Source organism: Elephas maximus, chromosome 2 (genome assembly GCF_024166365.1).
Source record: "Elephas maximus indicus isolate mEleMax1 chromosome 2, mEleMax1 primary haplotype, whole genome shotgun sequence".
Classification (NCBI taxonomy): domain Eukaryota; kingdom Metazoa; phylum Chordata; class Mammalia; order Proboscidea; family Elephantidae; genus Elephas; species Elephas maximus.
Genome location: NC_064820.1, coordinates 219,112,237 through 219,133,506, shown reverse-complemented (window position 1 = coordinate 219,133,506; position 21,270 = coordinate 219,112,237). Strand labels below are relative to the sequence as shown.

Below are 21,270 nucleotides of genomic sequence, written 5' to 3'. Positions count from 1 at the left end.
TTGGGAATGGTTCCTGTCTTGGGCTAACAGAACGTCTGAGGACCATGACCACCAGGGTCCTTCAAGTCTCAGACCATTAAGTCTGGTCTTTTTAAGAGAATTTGAGGTCTCCATCCCACCGTTCTCCTGCTCCCTCAGGGGTTCTCGGTTCTGTTCTCTGTCAGGGCAGTCATCGGTTGTGGCTGGGCACCATCTAGCTCTTCTGGTCTCAGGCTGATGTAGTCTCTGGCTTATGTGGCCCTTTCTGTCTCTTGGGCTCATAATTACCTTGTGTCTTTGGTGTTCTTCATTCTCCTTTGCTCCAGGTGGGTTGAGACCAATTCATGTCCTGCCAACATCTTGATACTAGCCCAACGAGACCCATTTTGGACTTCTGACCTACAAAACTATAATAAATTTGTGTTGTTTTAAGCCATTAAACTTGTGGTAATTTGTTATAGCAGCAATAGAAAACTAATACACCACCTAAGAGAATGCACCGAGAAAAACACAGCTTCATTTCTGTGATATTCCCGCCAAAGGTGCCTAACCTGCATCTAATATGAGGAAACATCAGACGAAACCTACACTGAGGGTGACTCCATAGAAAAGCTGGCCCATATTCTTCAAAAATATCAACCTCATGACATAAAGGACAGCTGAGGAACTACTCTGTTGCTGTTAACTGCCATCCAGTTGGAGAAATTGTTGTAGATCAAGAGAAATGGGGAAAAAACAAAATGTGAAAAGTGATCCTATCTTCTTTCTATAAAGAACACTACTGAGGTAACTGTCGAAAACTGAATGAAATCTTAAGGATTCGGCGACAGTGAGGTATCAATAAAAAGCCCTGGTGGTACAGTGGTTAAACATTTGGCTGCTAACCAAAAGGTAGGTGGTTTGAACACACTAGCGGCTCCATGGGAGAAAGATGTGGCAGTGTGCTTCCCTAAAGATGAAAGCCTTGGAAACCCTATGAGGCAGTTCTACTCTGTCCCATAGGGTTACTATGAGTCGGAATCAACTCGACGACAACAGGTTTTAAGGTATCAATGATGAATTTCTGATTTTGATGGCTGTATTGCTGGTATGCAAGAGAATGAATTTGTAGGAAACAAACACTAAAGTACTAAAAAATGAAGACACGTAACGTCAGCAACTTTTTTGCACATGGCTCAGAAAAAGTTATTTGCACTATACCTGCAACTTTTGAGTTAGTTTCAATAAAAATAAGTAAAGACAGACAGTAAGACCCCGAACTGCAGCCCTAACAGCCTGTCAACTGCCCTATCCTCAGAGACCAGAGGCATATTCTTCAGGGGAGGGGGAAGAGGGATGAGCACAAAGGCACTGTACTTAGAGCTATTGAGCACAGCAGAGAAATAGTTTTGAGGCTAGAGGCTAAAGGTCAAAAACAGAAGAATTAAGTAACAACCTATATACAGAAGTGTGGACTCTAGCACCCAGTTCTCTCGATGAACACAGGCATGGAATTTACATTCTCAACTGGAGACACTAAAAGGCCAAAGTAAAAGCCTAGGGGTACTCATATTCCTGGGTCCCTCAATCACCTTCCGTGAACAAGCCCTGCCTTCTTCCCAAATAGCTTCCAATCAGATTTATAGTGCTTGACTCTTAAATACAAGCCACCAGCTCAAGGATGGCCAATTATTTGAGGAAAGCCGCCAACGTCAAAGACAGAAACCAAAACAAGCAGAAAAACAGGAATCCAGAAGAACGTGAGACAATGCCATGTAGAGGGAAAAAAAGGTGATTTATAAATATGTTCGGAGAGGTAAGAGAATGTATGTATGCATGAAGTGAAAACAAAATGCTATTAAAAAAAAAAAAGGCAGTAAGAGGAAGGTTAACAGTTGAAAAATGTCTCTCAAAAAGAATAAAAAATAAACAGAGAATAGACAAAATTACACATCACTTGGAAAGACCAGAGAGAAGAAATTATCAAAGAAATTATTCAAGAAAATTTCCCAGAGCTAAATGAGTCTAGAAAGTGAAAGTGTGGGTCCAACACAATGAAAACTCCCATGCCAAAGCCTATCACTACAAAATTTCAAAACACCAGAGCAAAAGAGAAGATACTTTAAAACATCCAAAGGGAAAATGGAGGGGAGCGGGGCAACTACATAAAAAGGATCAAACCTCTTAAGAAATTAAGGCATCTATGCAGTATTTAATGGCATAATGGTTAAGTGCTATGGCTGCTAACCAAAGGGTCAGCAGTTCGAATCCACCAGGCGCTCCTTTGAAACTCTATGGTGCAGTTCTACCCTGTCCTATAGGGTTGCTATGAGTCAGAATTGACTCTACGGCACTGGGTTTGGTTTTTGGTTTTTGTAACATGTCAAACAGATGTTTTGTGCCTACTGTGAAGTATTCTCTCAATTCATGACCCCGTCCCAAAAAAAAAGAGATAAAGAAAAAACAGCATTTTAACAAGGCTCTAGGTCATACTACCAATTAACAGGTAACACAAGGACAGTGACACCATGGGGATTCATTCAATAGCATTCAGGCTTTAGGAAACTACAAGACAGATGATACAGTTCGTTCAACAAATAAACTGCTGGGGGAAAAACACAGTGGGGCAACAAAGAGAAAAGATTTTTTTTAAGTGGCCATGAGTTGATAAATGCTGAAGTTGAGTGGTGGGGTACGTAAATTTGAACTTTTCCATAATTTTTTTTAATGGAATCAGGAATACAAATTACACTGAAGCCTGTGAGAGCTGGAACTCAAGGGGACTGCCTTGTTTCTCCAGGTCTTGCAAGTTTTCACCCTTTGACAAGGTGCAGTCTTACCATTTTCTATTGCTCTCTATTAGTGGAAATATTTTAGTTTTCCTTCTCTGACAAGGTTCCACCTTACACGGGTTCCAGCTTTCGCAGGTTTTATTGTGTATCTGCTATACGAAGCTACAGGACCATGAAGCAATACAGTTCAAGTTTTCAGTAAAAATTACATTCAACCTATAATTCCATACTCAGTCAAAACTCTTAATTATGAGGTAGGTAAGGAATTTTTTTTTTTTTTTAAGAGTAAAGATATCTTCAGGCAGGATCTCAAAAATTAACCTCTGTTGAGGTTAATCTCTAACCCGTGGGAGAGATGCAAATAGAATTCCATTAGGCCTAGAGAGCAAGAGTTAAACAGAGCAGTTTGATGGAGGTACCATTAAGAAAGTTCTTAAAAACAAGAAGGAAAAAAATCTTGATACGTTTGATTGTATACAAGACTACAAGGAGAGGCTACAGAAGGTATGGGAAAACTTAATCACAACTACCTAGAAAACAAAGCAAATGGCAATACAATTAACTCCAAGAAAAACATACCAGAATCATAGTACATACCATTTAGCTCCATGGTGAACAAAATTTACATAGTCATAATTAAACACTGAATATTGATTTAACTAAGAAATCGTTTAATTATAATGGGTATATGGAAGAAGGAAATTGTGAGACAAATGGTTTATCTAAAATCATTCATCTACCTTAATATAAAATCAACAGATAATGTCTTAAATTTTAAGTCAAATGCAAACATAAGGTCAGGGTTACCTAGCCAGCTTCCAATTTCCCCTTCTTCCTTTGAAACACAAGCTAACTTTGTTTAGAACCCATTTACACACCCATCCCATTCAGGCATGTGCTCAGAAAAAGCATGCCCAGTTCAGGAGCAAGCCTAACTGGCCTACACATAACTCCATTTCCCTTTCTAGTGAAGGTTTCAGAAATGGGCCTGTAACTCATGAGATAAGTCAGCCAAAGAGTTTCTAGGCAAGGCTGCTACATTCTTAGATAAAAAAAAAATAAATAGCTACAAGAAAAATAATTTTGTCTTCCTTCTCTGGACACTGTTGTGTCTGGATACAATTTCTAAAACTGTTGTAGCCACCTTATTAATCTGAAGGTGGAGCCAATACAAACGATGCCTAAAGGGAGAGAGAAAAAACCTGGGACCCTGAAGACATTATCCTGCCATGAATCAATTGGCCCTGGAGCCCATCTACCGCTCAACTTCCAACTGTATGAGTTAAGTTAAGCCATTGTGGGTCAGAGTTTCAATATTTGAGTCCAAGAGCATTCTTAGTGATACAATAAGCTTATTTAGAGACAAAGAGATAAATACTAAAAGAAACGGCTAAAAGTGTGGAGGTGAAAGTGATCATCCATGAAGCAGAGTTTGCCATCTGGTCTTCATGGCACACAGGGCCATAAATGTTTCAGGTGTGTCAAGATCCCCTGAAGATCTCAGGAGACCCAATCTCTTCTATTTTTTCCACATAGGCCCTGATGTGAAAAGGTCTGGGAAGCACTGCTCAAGGGAGCAGGCCGGGGACAGGTAAGGAGTGGGGATGGAGACTGCTATTTCTCATTAAAAATCTTTGCACTAGTATTCAATTTTAATTATATGCATGTTAAAAATAAAAATTAATTCTTAAAAGAATTACTGCAGCAAGCAAACAGAGACTAAAGATCTGATCTGACAGAGATGCCATCAACAATAATATAAAGAACAAAACTTCCTTGAATAAATGTCATTTAAATTGAAACCAAAAAGATAAGTAAGACTTAGTAGGGCAAAGTTTGGAGCTCTTGGGTGATGCAAAAGGTTAACAGGCTTAGCTGTTAACCAAAAGGCTGGAGGCCTGACTCCACCCAAAGGCACCCTGGAGGAAAGGCAAAAAAATCAGCCACTGAAAATCCTATGGAACACAGTTCTACTCTACATACATGGGGTCGCCATATGTCATAATTGACTCAGCGTCAACTGGTGGTTTAGGACAAAATAAATCTAAGCACTTTATATTCATTCAATTACACTTCACAACATAAAGTAGGTGCTATTTTCCTCAATAAGCTGAGGCTCAGAGACATTTACACAGCTAAAAAAAAGGCAGAGATAGGATTCAAAGCCAGATACCCAGATTACACTTCACAGAATGCACTCCCTACCACTACACAACGGATGCAACGCTGGAAGCACTCACTCGTCTATGCCAAGAAATTTGGAAGACAGCTACCTGGCCAAGTGACTGAAAGAGATCCACGTCTGTGTCCATCCTAAAGGAAAGGTGATCCAACAGAATGCAGAAATTAGCGAACAATATCGTTAATATCACATGCAACTAAACTTTTGCTGAAGATAATTTAAAAACGACTGCAGCAGTACATCAAGAGGCAACTGCCAGAAATTCAAGCTGGATTCAGAAGAGGACATAGAACGAGGGATATCACTGCTGGTGTCAGGTGGATTATGGCTAAAGGCAGAGAATACCAGAAAGATGTTTACCTGTGTCTACTGATTACACAAAGGCACTGGACTGCATGGAACATAACAAATTATAGATAATATTGTGAAGAATGGGAACTCCAGAACACTTAATTGTGCTCACGCGGAACCTGTACATAGACCTAGTGGCAATCATTTGAACAGGACAATAAGATACCACGTGGTTTAAAATCAGGAAAAGTGGACATCAGGGTTATATCCTTTCATCATACTTAATCTGTGTGCTGAGCAAATAATCCAAGAAACTGGGCTATATATGAAGAAGAACGAGGTATCAGGATCGGAGAAAGACTTATTAACAACCTGCAATATGTACAACCTTGCTTGCTGAAAGCAAAGAAGACTTGAAGCACTTACTGATGAAGATCAAAGACTACAACCTTCAGTACGGATTACACCTCAACATAAAAAAAAGAGAAGATACAAATCCTTACAACTGGACCAATAGGCAGTGTCATGATAAAAGGAGAAAATATTGAAGTTGTCAAGGATTTCATTTTATTTGGATTCACAATCAATGCCCACAGAACCAACAGTCAAAGCAAACAACATACTGTATTGGGCAAATCTGCTGCAAAAGATCTCTTTAAAGTGTTAAAAAGCAAAGATGTCACCTTGAGGACTAAGGTGCACCTGACCCATAATAAATAATTTTTTTTTTTAACCAAGCCATGGTATTTTCAATCTCTTCATATACATGCAAAAGCTAGACAATGAATAAGGAAAACCAAAGGAAAACTGGTGCCTTTGGATTATGATGTGGTAAAGAATACTGACTATACCATGGACTGCCAGAAGAACAAACAAATCTGTCTTGGAAGAAGTACAGTCAGAATGCTCCCTAGAAGCCCAGATGGTGACACATCGTCTCATGCACCCTGGACATGTTATCAGGAGGGACCAGTCCGTTAGAGAAGGACATCATGCTTGGTAAAGTACAGGGTCATAGAAAAAAAGGAAGACCCTCAACAAGATGGACTGACACAGTGGCTGCAACAATGGGCTCAAACAGCAACAAGTCTGAGAATGGTGCAGGACCGGGCAGTGTTTCATTGTTTTACATATGGGCATCATGAGCCGGAACTGACTCAATGGCACCTAACAACAACAACCACTATACAACACTATTTGTGGCAGCAAGTCTCTAAGGCAGCTCCCATGATTCCCACCTCTTGGCGTTCACAGCCATGTGTAGGTCCTCCCCCTTCAAATGCAGACAGGACAAGTGACTTGCTTTTAACCAACAGAATACAACAAGGTGATAAGATGTTACTTCCGCAGTTAGGAAATGTTAAGACTGTACGCCTACCTTGCAAGGAGACTCTCTTACTTGCTGCTTTGAGAAAGTGAGTGGCCATGTTGAAAAAGCCCACATGGCAATGAACTAAAGATAGATTCCAGAGGATAGCCAGGCAAGAAACTGAGGTCCTAAGACCTACAGTCCACAAGGAACTGAATGCTGCCAACAACCACATGATCTTGGAAGAGATCTTACCCCAGTTGAGCCTCAGGTGAGACCAAGCCCCAGCCAAAATCTTGACTTCAGCCTTCTGAGATACTAAGGCAGAGGACCCAGCTAAGTTGTAAGTTGTGTCCAGACTCCTGACCAACAGAAACTCTGAGATAATAAATATTTGTGGTTTTAAGCTGCTAAATTTGTGGTAATATTGTTACATAGATGAGATAACTAATACAATGTTGCACAATAAAGTCCTTTCACATACCCTGAAATACGGATTTTCAACTATCAACTACGTATCAAGCTGACTTCAGGCATTGTTGTTGGCTGCTGTCCAACTGATTCTGAACCATAGCACCCCATGCATGCAGAGTAGCAACAGGATTTTCAAGGCTGTGGCCTTTCAGAAGCAGATCACCAGGCGGGTCTTCTGAGACACCTATGGATGGGTTCCAACGGCCAGCATTTTACTTAGTAGTAGTAGTCAAGTGCTTAACCGTTTCTGCTGCCCAGGGATTCCTAGACTTCAGATAGAATGACAATTATCCATTTTTTTTTAAAGCTAAATTCATGTAGTAAAATGACAACACTAACCACAATCTGATCCTTCATTTTAAAGTAGCCATTTTAACCACCTTATCTGCTAATCTCATTATCTGTCATTTCCGTCTGTTTCTATTGGCTACGTTTTCTCGCTATGTCTTCAAGCTCACTGATGTTTTTTTCTGCAATATCTACTCATTAATGCCATTCAGTGTATGTTTTCACCTCTAAAAGTTTGATGTGGGTCTTTTTTAATACGTTCCATGTCTCTGCCTAACTTTCTGAACATAGGGAATATAGTTAGAATAACTGCTTTAATGCCCTTGTCTACTAATTCAACATCTGTGTCAACTCTCGGTTGTTTTCAATTGACTGATTTCCTAATCATGAATCACATTATCCTGCTTCTTATTAAAAAAAACAGTACTTTTTAATTGGATGCTGGACGTTTTATATTGTTGAGTGTTAGATTTTGTTATATTCCTTTAAAGAGCATAGGACTTTGTAATAACATGCAATTACATTACTTTCAGATTAGTTTGCTCCTTTCAAGGCTTGTTTTTAAGCTTTTTTTCAGACACATCTTTACTTGAAGACTAGTTTATCCCCACCACTAAGGTGTGGCTTTTCTAGGGTCTCAATGAGACCTTGTATTTAATGAGGTCTTTCCACTCTGGCTATAAGGTATTCAAATTAATTCTCAGCCCTGTATGAGCTCTATGAACTATTCTGTTAACATGTTCCCAGGAATTTCTTTACCCAGAAATTCATCCTTTATAAAGTCGCACCCTATATATGTGCAGACTGGTATTCAGTCAAACACTTAAGGAGACCATAACAAAGGTTTATGGAATTCTTCCTCTGCATAAGCTCCTTGGGTGGCGCAAGCAGGTTGTGCTCAACTACAAACGGAAAGGTTGGCAGCTGGAGCCCACCCAGTGGCACCACAAAACAAAGGCCTGGCAAACTGCCTCTGTAAAGACTACAGCCAAGATAATCCACTAAACAGTTCTTTCTACTCTGTAACATATGTGGTTGCCATGAGTCCAAATCCACCTGATGGCAAAAGGTTTGGCTTTCTGTTTTCTCTGTATAGCTCCCTCATCTCCAGAATTCTGCTTCACAAATTAGGACCACCTTGGCCACCCTCAGCTCAATCTTTGTTTCCTCAACCTAGCTCTGTTCAGAATCCTCCTCTTAGCAATGAGGTCTGAAAACTGCTTCTAGGCAGAAAGCTGGGCCATAACAGGACTTATCTCCTTTGTTTCCCATCTGTCAGGGATCAAAGTCCTGCGTTGCTTATTATTATTCAATATCTGAAAACAATTATTCCATGTACTGCTAAATGTTTTCTAAACTAAACGCTTATAAACTAAGCATACATATATTCACCCATCCCCACACACAGATCATTATCACATTATCCTATCTTTATCTTGATGTTTAACACTCTTTGTAATTGTTATTTGCTTTCTTATTTATTCTATATATTACAACAGAATGTAAGCTCCATGAGTGCAGGCGTCTTGTCTGTCTTACCAGCCCCATATCTCTTACATCTAGAACATACCCTGGCCTAGAAACACCCAACCCAGTGCCGTCGAGTCTATTCCGACTCACAGCGACCCTATAGGACAGAACATACCTTGGCCTAGAAGATATGCTCAAATTCAGCAAATTAATTATATCGATATACAAACTTTTACAGGTATTTCACTTAATATACACCACACACTCTTCCCATTAGTAACTTCTAATCTAGATGCAGGTAATGCTGGCCCTACAGAATTCCTGAGAATCTTCTTATTATTTTAATTAGCATCATCCATGAAAAGGTTCTTAGTTGCAAACAAAAGAAACTAACTCTGGCTTTGTTTAAGCTGAGAAGGAAGTTATTAAAGCATATGAGGCAACTCACAGAAAATCCCAGGAGGGCCAGGTTGTAAGGCTATGTAGTCAAGAACACTCAAAAAGCAAACCACAGATCTGGTCCAATGGAGACAACACAGGACTCAGTCGCTGCAATGTGAACTGATACCACTGACACTAGAACTTAATGAATGCTACAAATGGAATCGCTGTCACCGCCACCTCTGGACAACAGAGGTAGCTGCCATCCCCTTCATACTGCAGAACACGGATTCTTCGAAGTGCATGCTTCTGCAAATCTCTGGTTTCTGACTCCGTAAGGCAGCAGCAGGAGAGGCAGGCCTAGATCACATGACTATATTCTAACTGTAAAAGACAAGAGGAAAGTGAGCACCTGGTTTTCACAGAGGAAGGAGCCCTCTCTACCTCCCACCAACACTCCTAGGGTAGAGAATTTCCCATACACAGGAAGGTGTTAGGTTTTCTTGTTTATCATCCAAAAGACTAATGAACCAGTAACACAAGGCTGCAAACTCAGCATATCAGAACTTTCATCTAGTTCAATTAATGGGTTATAAAATCTCCATGTTTCTTTTTCTTTTTTCTCTAAATGTTTAATTTCAGGGGTAGCTATGAGTTGGAAAACCTGGTAGCATAGTGGTTAAGTGCTACGGCTGCTAACCAAAGGGTTGGCAGTTCAAATCTGCCAGGCACTCCTAGGAAACTCTATGGGGCAGTTCTACTCTGTCCTATAGGGTCGCTATAAGTTGGAATCGACCCGACGGCACTGGGTTTGGTTTCTTTGGTTTGTGAGTTGGAATGGAAACCCTGTTGGTGTAGTGGTTAAGAGCTACAGCTGCTAACCAAAAGGCCAGCAGTTTGATCCACCAGGTACTCCTTGGAAACTCTATGGGGCAGTTCTACTCTGTCGTATAGGGTGGCTATGAGTTGGAATCGATTCGACGGCAACGGGTTTGTTTTTTTTGGTATCAGTCAGAATAAACTTGACAGCAACGGGTTTGGATTTGGTTTGGTTTAGGCTTTTCACTAGGCTTTTTTTATCTGAAGGCAGAATATGCAACCTACTACCAATTAACCTGAAGCAAATTTCTTTCCCTGCATCTCAGTTTTCTAACTTATAAAAGAAGGATACCACCAACTACCTTGTATAGTTGCATGAAAGTATTAAAATAACTAATAATGAATGTGTACAGTGCCTGGTCCTTAGCAATCAATAGTAGCTAAATGGCCTGACAATCTACTTCTGAAAAATCAGCCATTAAAAGCCCTATGGAGCACAGTTCTACCCTGACACACATGAGCCGCCATCAGTCAGAAATGAGTGGGCAGCAATGGTTTTTTATTGTTACTGTTATTAAATAGTAGCTTATTTTTTAAGGGGAGAACTCACCAATTTACATGGACATCTCTTTTTTAAAAATATGCCAACAGGCTAAAGATTCAAGTTTTTATTTTACTTGGGTATTATAAATGTTATCCTCCTTATCTCCTGTCTTATAAGAGATAAAACAACAAGAAGCTTAAAATAGTCTAAAATGTTGCCACCAAAACTAAGCTCAAGAAAAAATACAAATACATAAGTAAATAAACTGAAGAGCTCCTCTTGCCATGCTTCCTGCACATTTCTCTCCAGTGAGCTGTGACTCTACTGAAAAGCTTCACGGGGGGGGACCAAGCATGTCCACCTGATTTACTACTATGTCCCAAGGGCCCAGCACAGGGCCTGGCACAGAAGGGAGACCAATAAATTATGTGAATGGTATTTATTTTAGAAAATATTTACTAGATAAACTAGTCACTGAAAGAGGTTACAGAACTATATTGAAAAAAATCCCTTATAAACTTAAAAGGAAAAAGAAAACTTATTTATCTTACGAAATCAATAGCTTCAATAATTTTCTAACTACAAAACTCACTTTTGAAAACTCTTCCATATGATGAACTTTCCTTCAATCACGCTTTTTGTTCTGTCATCCAAACTTGAAGAAGTTAAAGCCAAAATCATCCAAACTACTTTCTTCACATTTCTGTCACATTTAAATCAAAGTCAAAGCTAGGGCTCATTTTAAATGTGAACCTCACAGGTATTACGAATGTCTGATTTACATTCGAGATGTAACTGTTGAAAGAACTTCACTCTGTTGGCTAGGAACAGTGACAACTATCCAAGCTGATTCTTCTCTACAATTTAAAATTGTTCCAAATGACCACTAAGGACTGTATCAATTTCAACAAACTACTAAAATTATATACTCCTTTAACACTGAAAGCACAATCTGTCTGCTCCCTATTCTAGCTCTGTGCCCAGCATATAGTAAGCATCTAGCATGCATTTTTCTAGTTAATCCATGAATAAATAAATTTCTTTCTCCTGACTACAAAGAGCTTTGCAATTCTATTTTTAAAAAGTTTCCCCCTTTTTCTTCTTCCTCAAGGCTCGCATGCTCCCTGTTCAGCTCTTACTGTAAATGCACACCATTCCCCTGCTATAGCCCCTTGGTCCTTGAGACCAACTAGTAGAGATCAAAATATATAGTTCATGGATCCATTCAACACGTTTATTTAGTGCGGAACACCCTACTGACCCCTGAGGTTGCAAGTGTGGGCAAAACACTACCGCCCCTGCTCTCTGGAGGGCATTAATCAAATAAGCACTAAATAAATTACCAAGTATGACAGAACAGGCATTGTGAAGGAAAAGCATGGGGAGACATGAGATTTTTATAGTTAAGGCGAGAGGGGGCAGGGAGGGAGAAGGCTTCCCTGGCAAAGTGATATCCAAGCTCAAACTGAAGAAGAAAAAACAGCGGACTAAAGGTGGGAAGGGATGAAGGCCAATGACGCAGCACATGAAAAACCCTCAACCAGGGTAGCTCTGTGACCCAGAAACCCGTGAGATGAGGCTGCATAAGCAAGCCAGGGCCAGGTCATCTGGGTACGGGGACTTACAGGCCCTGTGACTAGTCCGGTCTCTACCTTAAGAGTCACAATAAACCTTTGAAGAGTTTGTTTTTTAAAGAACAGAAAATTCATCTTCATTTATCTGCTCAAATCACTCATCCATTTCTGCCCACTCAATCCAACTTTCTTTATTCCTCTGACCTTTCCTGTATACTCACACCCTTTACTGAGGTATCTATAACTGTGTCTTATTCAGCAAACAGCCTCCTCCAAACTGTGTCTCCCCTGAATCCTGAGACTCCTGTCTTCAATCTCTTTCCTCTGCAGAGCTTACTGTAATACTGCTGAGTAACTACGGGCCTTCAGGCCAACTCCTAGGTAAATTTACCTACCTTTACTGATGTTTTGGGCTATACTATAGAACTATTACACAAAAATGCAAAAAAATGAAGACTGTAAAATACTCAATGAGATTCTATTAATTTTCTTACCATTCTTGTTTCGAAAAACTGTTACAAAACAAGCTTTTATACTATAAAAGTAATGTCTCTCCATAATGAATATATTTAATGTAAAGATAAGGTAAAAAAAAAAAAAAAAAACACCACTGTGGTGACAACGGTCCTTTCCAAGGAAAAATGATCAAATCAGAACAAATTTTCCAGAAGGCAATATTTGCCTGAAGGACCGGAGTCCTATTTATAACCAATAAACTTTAAACTCAAAATTAACTGAGAGTGTGGAAAGAAGGAGTGTGCTGTCTCATTAGGGGGAGAGCAATTAGGAGTATATAGCAGAGTGTGTATAAATTTTTGTATGAGACTGACTTGATTTGTAAATTTTCACTCACAGCACAATAAAAACTTTCAAAAAAAGGCTCTAAAATGAGACAAAACTCTTTAAACCTTCAAAAGGCAACATCAAAAATTACTCCACTTCATAGACTCTAAGTTCCTTTGATGAAAGTTTAATTTATGTCTATAATAGACTGAGGAATCCCTGGTGGCATAATGGTTAAGTGCTACAGCTGCTAACCAAGAGGTCAGCAGTTCAAATCCACCAGGTGCTCCTTGGAAGCTCTACAGGGCAGTTCTACTCTGTCCTATATAGTGTCGCTATGAGTCGGAATGGACTCAATGGCAGTGGGTTTGGTTTTTTACATTAGACTGAGTCCTTAAGCCTACTTGAGTGACTTTTAAAGTTCCCCCCACCAGACCATAACTTCCACAAAGATTCCCAGACCTCAGTACATGCCTGGACCTAATAAGTGCTCAATAAATAATTCTACCCACCCTACAATATGCAATGCTTTTTAAATGGTCTGTCTCTCAATTAGGGATACATATGAAAATAAACAGAATGTATTTTTTTCAAGAAAATACAAAGACGTTTATAATAAACCGTTTGTTCAGCCACTCAACACTTTTCAAACAGTAAGTTACGATACAACTATTTCCTTTTCAGATTTCATAGCTTCTAACACTGCCTTTTCCCACTTTCCCATTTTTCAGCTCATCGTTACTGGTGCTACAGATTATCTCCACCTGTCCTTAACTGACGGCCTGAACTACATTAATAATTCTCTCTCCTGTTTCTCAACAATTCCTTCAGGTCCTAAGTAGGAAATTTCTCAACTGTCCCATTAAACCAATCAGGTCCACGTTTAGAATCTTATACTATATTATGCCACCAAAGTTTAATCACCTTCTATATCCAAAACTTAGGTAAATTTCTGTATGAATCCAGAAATACTCACTTCGCTCTGTTGAAAATTAAAGAATAGTTAATAATCTTTTTAAGGTATTCCAAACTTGGCTCTCCCACCTGTCTTCTACTTTTTACCTCTTCTTCATCACTCATGCCTGGACACCTAGAATGGCCTTGCCCTCCTGCTTCCAAGCCCTCCTTCTTAGTGTCATCTTTCTTACCCACAGATCTATCACCATTCCCCTGCAGGAAAACCTTCAACCACCCCCAAAATCCAATTCCTCACACTATTTAAGACATAGCACTCTCATTTCCCACTAAAACTGTCCGTATCCCTCCCTTGGCATACCATACACCTGCCACACACTATACTCCAAACACAGGACTCTGCCATTCTCCATTTCCCCCACCACTCCAGGCTGCCCACATGACCTCCTCCTATCAATTCCCCAGGCTCTACTATAAAAATTCTACTGTTTTTTTTACTGACAAAGATCTCATTCCATCCCATCTCCCCCACAAAGCACTGGTGAATCTCCAGAATCGTCTTCCTTCCCTAGGTCTTCACATGTCAATACCTCTTTTAGCAGCCATGGTCTTACCAGTGTTAATCTTGTCTGTTTACAGATATCTATCTCAACACTAAAAGCAGAAATAACCAAATCTTACTCATTTTTGTAGTCAAAAGCCTCTACTACTATGACTCACCTATCTTATACAGAGGACATGCAAATGTTTACTTAATTGAAAAGGTACAAAAATCCCTTTTCCTGTAGACATTTATACTTTACGAACAGTTCTTATCCAAAAGAGAAAAAAAAAATATTTTTTAACTACATATATTCGACAAAAAATTAATATTTTGTTACTTAAAATAGAGTTATACTGCAACTTAGATTTAAGATGTTCAAATTCACCCGTAACTAAAGAAATGCATATCCAGACAATTAAATGTCATTAGTCACCAATCAAATTGACAAAAATTGAGAAAGTTTAGGAGAATGTGGGAAACTGCACTCTCAGACACTGCTTTCACTGCTTGTCCAAGTAGAAATTGGTGTTACTTTCTGGAAGGCAATCTGGCAATATATTCAAATATTTAATGCAACTACCTAGTGAACCAGCAATTCCCTTCTAAACATGTATCCTATGGCTAACGCCACAGAAATACACGTTACATGTACAAGGATGTACCCACCCAGAATCCAAATATTCATATTCACAGGTGCTGGGGATTAAGACACAGACCAAACCAAAAAACCAAACTCACTGCCATCAAGTCGATTCTGAATCATAGCGACCCTATAGGACAGAGTAAAACTGCCCTGTAGGGCTTCCAAAGCTGTAAACCTTTACGGAAGCAAGCTGCCACATCTTCTCCTGTGCAGCAGCTGGTAAGTTCAACCCGCCAACCCACTGGTTAGCAGCTGAACGCTTAATCACTGTACCACCAGGGCTCACTACAAGGATGTACACTGTAGCATTATTTAAAATTTGAAAACAACTTAATGGAGACTAGATAAATAAACTGCAGTACATCCATGAAACAATACTTTCCAACCATCACAAATAATGGAAACCTCTACCAGCTGATATGAAAATATTTCTAAGATAGAACAAGTGAAAAGAATCTTACATTGCAAAACTGTATGTTTAGTATGATGCATTTTTCTTTTATTTTACAAGTATGGGTTTTGTCTGTATACACACACATACATCACAATGCCTATGTGCTTAACAAAAAACAAACTGGCTCATACTAAAAAGAGTTTGGCAACACATGTACATATATATAAAGCAAGATAACATATATAATTGCACATAGAAATACACAGAACGTTTCTGGTAGGAAAGACTGAGCAGCTGTTATTTACGGCGCATGCAAAGAGCTGGTGATCTGCCACCCTTCTATAGGGCTTGAATTTTTTTTTTAAAACCGTAAGTATGTATTACTTGTTTCTTTAAAACTAAAATTCCCTAAAAGATACTCAGCATCACTAGCCAACAGAGAGATGCAAATCAAAACCACAGTGATATACCATTTCACTCCCACGAGGATGGCTAAAATAAAGCACAACAGAAAATAACAAATGTTGGTGAGGATATCGGGAAATTGGAATCCTTTAAACATTGCTAGTGAGGATGGAAAATGGTACAGCCATTGTGGAAAACAGTGAGGCAGTTCCTCAAAAAACTAAAAACTACATAAACCCAACCCAGTGCCGCCGAGTCGATTCCGAGTCATAGCGACCCTACAGGACAGAGCAGAACTGCCCCATAGAGTTTCCAAGGAGCGTCTGGCAGATACGAAATGCCGACCCTTTGGTTAGCAGCAGTAGCACTTAACCACTACACCACCAGGGTTTCCACAAAACTACATATGACCCAGCAATTCCACTTCTAGCTATGCACCCAAAGGACTCGGAAGCAGAGACTCAAAAAGAGACTTGTAACCAACGTTCACGGCAGCACGATTCACAATAGCCAAAAAGTGGAAACAACGGCAGATGAATGGATACATAAAATGTGGCACATCCACACAATGGAATACTACTTACCCAGCAGGAAAAATGTAGCCTTGATATATGCTACAGTACAGATGAACTTGACTTTATGCTGAGCGCAATAAACTAATCACAAAACGGCAAATATTGTATGACCTCACTTATATAAAAAGACAAGAAAAGGCAAATGTACTTTGATAGAAATATTGCATTAATGAAGGGTAGGGCTGCACAGCCAATTATCGTCACTGCTGTCAATAAGTTGTATATTTGTAAAAAGTTGAACTGGCAAAAGCTGTGTGACAGACCTACTTACAACAACAGCAAAAAAAAATAGAGTAGCTGCTTATGCTGCTTGTGTACAACCAAACACCGCATGGGATTTGGTTCCTCGGTTTGGAAGTCATGGATTCATGAGATATTCCAGTTAATGGGCCTAATAACGTGTTTAGTGCTTCTGCTCTACCTCCTAGTTCACTGCATAGTGCCTAGAGTCTTAAACACTCATAAGTGGCCATCCAAGGCACAATAACTGGTCTCTATTCAACTGGAGCAACAGAGGAAGAAGAGTCAGAAAAACAGGAGGAGGATATGGAATGCATGGCTAATTGCCTGCATGAACAACTTCCTCCTCTGCTTCCTTTACCGTGAGACCAGAAGAAATGGATGGTGCCTGGCTACTATTACTGAAAAGATTTTGACCAAAGATTCCCTGGAGGAATTCTAATCAAAAGGTGGGAAATACAGAACAGAATTTCAAATTCTTCTGGACTCTAAACTTTCTGGAACCATGAAGGATGCCCCTGAGATAATCTTTAAAGCTTAAACCAAAAATATCCCCTGAAGTCACCTTAAAATCAAACAATAGTTTAACTAGTAAAAATGGCCTGCCTTCAGCATTATGCCTTTTTAAGAACTATCTATACGGGATCAAATTGACAACAGCAACTCGAGAGATTAGACAGGAAACTTATGGGGCAGTGAGTTTGTGTTAACAGGGGAGGACCAACTCAGAAAAGGAGGGTGAGAACAGCTGCACAACTCGAAGAATGTAATCAATGTCACTAAATTGTACGTGTAGAAACCACTGAATTGATATATGTTCTGCTGTGTGTGTTCTTAACAACAAAATAAATAAAACTTAGGGGAAAAAAATTCCCTATGTGACTAGAATTGTATCCTTATTTACTGGGTATGTTGTAAGGCTAGTCAAATAGAAGCCCTAAACACGTAATGGAGTCCCAGAGTGGTACAAACAGGTAACACACTCACCTGCTAACCAAAAGGTTAGAGGTTCAAGGCCACTCAGAGGCACCCTGGAAGAGCAACCATTGAAAACCCTATGGAGTGCGGTTCTACTCTGACGCACATGAGGTCACCATTAGTCAGAGCAGACTTCACAACAACTAGTAAACAGATGATAAAGAACTAAGAAAAAAGGAACAAACTCTCTAGTCCCATAGCTACCTTCAGGTCAGGAGGTACGTAATCAAGCCCAGTCAGTCTCAGGCAAAATTACAGAGTCCCTGTACAATATTCTCAGTCACCAGAGAGCCTCGCCAGCACCGTATCACAAGCTGACAGCTCTGAAACACACCCTTCCTTTCATCAGGTTTGGGCACTTGTGCCCTTATGCTTCTCTTTCCCTTCCCAAAAGTTCTCTCTGCTTAATGCAGGTGCTAATCTCTGATTTTTAGAATGACAGCCAGCTAACTGACAAGAATTAAACTGTTAACCTGACAACAGATTAAAAAAGTATTGTTTCAGGAATATTTCCATTTTATATTAGAGTCTACATCTTCCCTTAATCTAAAGGAATGAATTACAAGAGTGAGAACTGCAAGCAACGAGATGAGAAATAATAATTCTGGGATAAGACTCTCCTCCGCTCTGTCTAATCATGCCACGTGAGCATCTACCCATCCATCTACCTTAATGATATCCATGCGCCGCCCACTCCAGTCCTGATACAAACCAACTTCTCACCTTTAAACATTTATTTGACTAATTTGGACTATTTTTTCTCTTAAAACTAAATGGACAATTAAGCGAGCCAACCATTCACTAAAAATGACCTTGCACATAAAAGCAACATATTTTAGAATGACAGTTATTCCTATACAATCCCAATGCACCTTCTACTCCTCATCCTCCACCCCTCTTCGTAGAAAGCAGCAGCAGGAGCCAGGAAAACCAGTAGTAGTCCCAGGTCAGCTTGTTCCCAGGTCACGTGGCTTCTCTGTATTTCCTTCTTTAAAATGAGAAAGAGGAACTATATCAGTGTTGCCCAAAACATTTTTACTTCATCAGGATTACCTGCAGATTCCAAGGCACCACCCCAAACGTACAGAAAGAAAAGCGCCTGCGCTTGGGAATGGCACAATTTTGACAAGTTCTCCAAAGTCTATTTGAGAACCACTCATTTCTCAAGTCCCTACCCGATTTAATAATATTCTATACTTCAAAGGAATCCTAGATTTTCCCTTTTTTCCAGTCCACAGAAATTAAAGAACAGTAAATGTATTTTTAAACACCCCTGCTATCATCCTTCTTGCAACATTCAGTGACTCAAACATTTGCTGAAATCCTGACAAGATACAAGCAATATTCTAGTACTGTTTGCTGAGAACATGAGGAGGAATACAAACAGTGTGGTCCAGGAGACTATTAAGACTAAATTCAAAAACTCAAGATTCCAAACATTGTTTATATACAATATAACCAAAGCTATCAAGAATCATGTTTCTATCATAAAATAAGGTGTCAGAAAACTAATGTGCAAGTAGACCAAAAATCCCTTCACCACTAAAAAAAGAGCTACATTTTCCCCTAAACTGACTACTTATTTATATATTGCACAACTGATGATTATTAGAATTTGAATATCATAGTTCAAAAGATTAATGAATAAATGTAGAAAATAAAACTATTAATTAGCACAATAAATTGTCTTTTGAAAGTTTGTGTAATAGTTTCTTCCAAAACATCTGAAAGTGTGGTAGGCAATGCTTCATTGTCCCCCATTCTCCCTGTCTTCAGTAGAAACAGATTTTCAGCCAAATACAGCCACCCCACCAAAGACCACGGAAACCCTGGTGGCATAGTGGTTAAGTGCTACAGCGGCTAACCAATGGGTTGGCAGTTCCAATCTGCCAGGCGCTGCTTGGAAACTCTATGGGGCAGTTCTACCCTGTCCTGTAGGGTCGCTATAAGTCGGAATCAACTCGACGGCACTGGGTTTGGTTTTTTGTTTTTACCAAAGACCACATATTCCAGCCTCCTTGTAGCTATGCGTGATCACATGACTAAGTTCTGACCAATACAGTGTGAGCAGAAGTCATGTATGCAAACTGGGAGAAAACACGCCTTCCTCACCTTCAACTCTACATCCTGTTTCTGGACTGTAGTGGGGAACTGTCTTGTACTACACAGAAGATAGTACAGGAAAGCAATAAGACAGAAAGAACCAAGGTCCCCCATACCATGGAGCCACCATAGCAGCCTTCAACTATTTATCCTTATCCTGTTGTTAAATGAGAAATAAATTTCTCATTCAAGCCACTGCGCATTGAGTCAGAACACAGGCTCAACCTGTGTTCTAACTAATACAGGAAGTTTACGATAAATAATTTAATAGCTACCTTACCACCTCCATAAACCTGAGACTTTAATTATAAATTCTCACTTCAAATCACATCAAAGCTTCCTATTGGGTAACCCCACTGCTGATATTATTGCTACTACACTATCTTACATTTATATGGCATTTTACACTTTTACAAATCACCTCATTATAGTATCTCATTTCAAATGCTCACAATCCTGGACAAGGCCACTGGTGCACAGGACACAGGCTCAGAGAAGCTGCTCTGCCTAAGACTGCACCACTTAAGGGGTGGCACTCAGGCTTCAGCAGGTAGGTTTCTCATCCCCTCACTCCACATACATGTGTCTACACATGCTATGTACCAGGCACTGGAGGTACAACCACGATCAACAAAGAGATTGTTTCTGTCCTGATGCACCTTACGTACGACATAATGGAGAGGGAAAGACAGATCTTAATTACATAGTTTTTGCAATAAGGAGTGTGAAAGAAAAAGACAGGGTCCCATAAGAATGCATCATCAAGGGACCTACCTATTCTGATGGTTTGGGGAAGGCCTCTCTGAAGTCATGTTCATCGGGCAACCAAAAGAGTGAGTACAAATGAAAAAGAGGAGCGGAGGGAGAAGAGAGAGAAAAAAGGGTGCTAAGAAATGTACATGCATTATTATTTCAATCTTCACAAGAACCCTAGGTAAGTACTATTAACCCCCCTTAGAAGATGAGGAAATGGATCTAAAAATCACTGCGACTGAAGTCACACTGCCAGTGAGTGACAAGATATTCCAGATGTGCCTAACTCTGGAGTCTCTGCTCTCTACCATCTATCTCACAGGTCAGTACTCTCCAAAGTATAATGCTTCTTCAATATCTATAACTAGATATCAAGCAGATTTTGTTGAGATGTGAATTGAAGCATCTTTTTACCAAAACGCACGTGCCAACATGCCAACCTTCACCACAAACGTCCATAAAATTTAAAAAACAATCCTTGCCATTGTAAATTCTATATACTTAGAAAAATCAAGGGGCTATTTAATAAACACAGATGTTACTTAAAGACGATGCTGAAAACCACTATCATTCCATATCAAGCCAGTTTACTAACCTCCCCCCCCCCCCGCCAAAATCTATTTAAACAGGCATTTTCATTATGGGAGCTCAAAACAATTCATCACTAAGACTGAAAACACATTTAAAACTACTATTTCAAACAAAAAAAAGTATCTACTTCATCAAAACACTTACTTTTAACAGAATACAAACTTGAAAATCACCTTCTAGAAGAAGGATGCATAACTCTGATAGAAAAACCAACTGCCAAGAAGCCAAATTAGCAAAGAGTACAACTATAAGGAATCACAGCAT

The 21,270-nt window shown here is 39.6% G+C and overlaps 1 protein-coding gene across 3 annotated transcripts in view; it reads right to left on the bottom strand.

The window, feature by feature from the left end:
• The window catches only part of DYRK1A (dual specificity tyrosine phosphorylation regulated kinase 1A), a 145,919-nt gene that overhangs the window by 120,328 nt on the left and 4,321 nt on the right, over positions 1–21,270 (bottom strand). The window contains exon 1 of one of the 3 annotated variants that reach the window (XM_049874835.1): positions 268–21,183. The exons of 1 other annotated variant lie outside the window; for it this stretch is intronic. The gene's annotated coding sequence lies outside the window, so the exon portion shown is untranslated. Of the gene's footprint in view, positions 1–267; positions 21,184–21,270 lie in introns of those variants that run through there. One more of the 3 variants, XM_049874837.1, reaches the window with a different exon arrangement.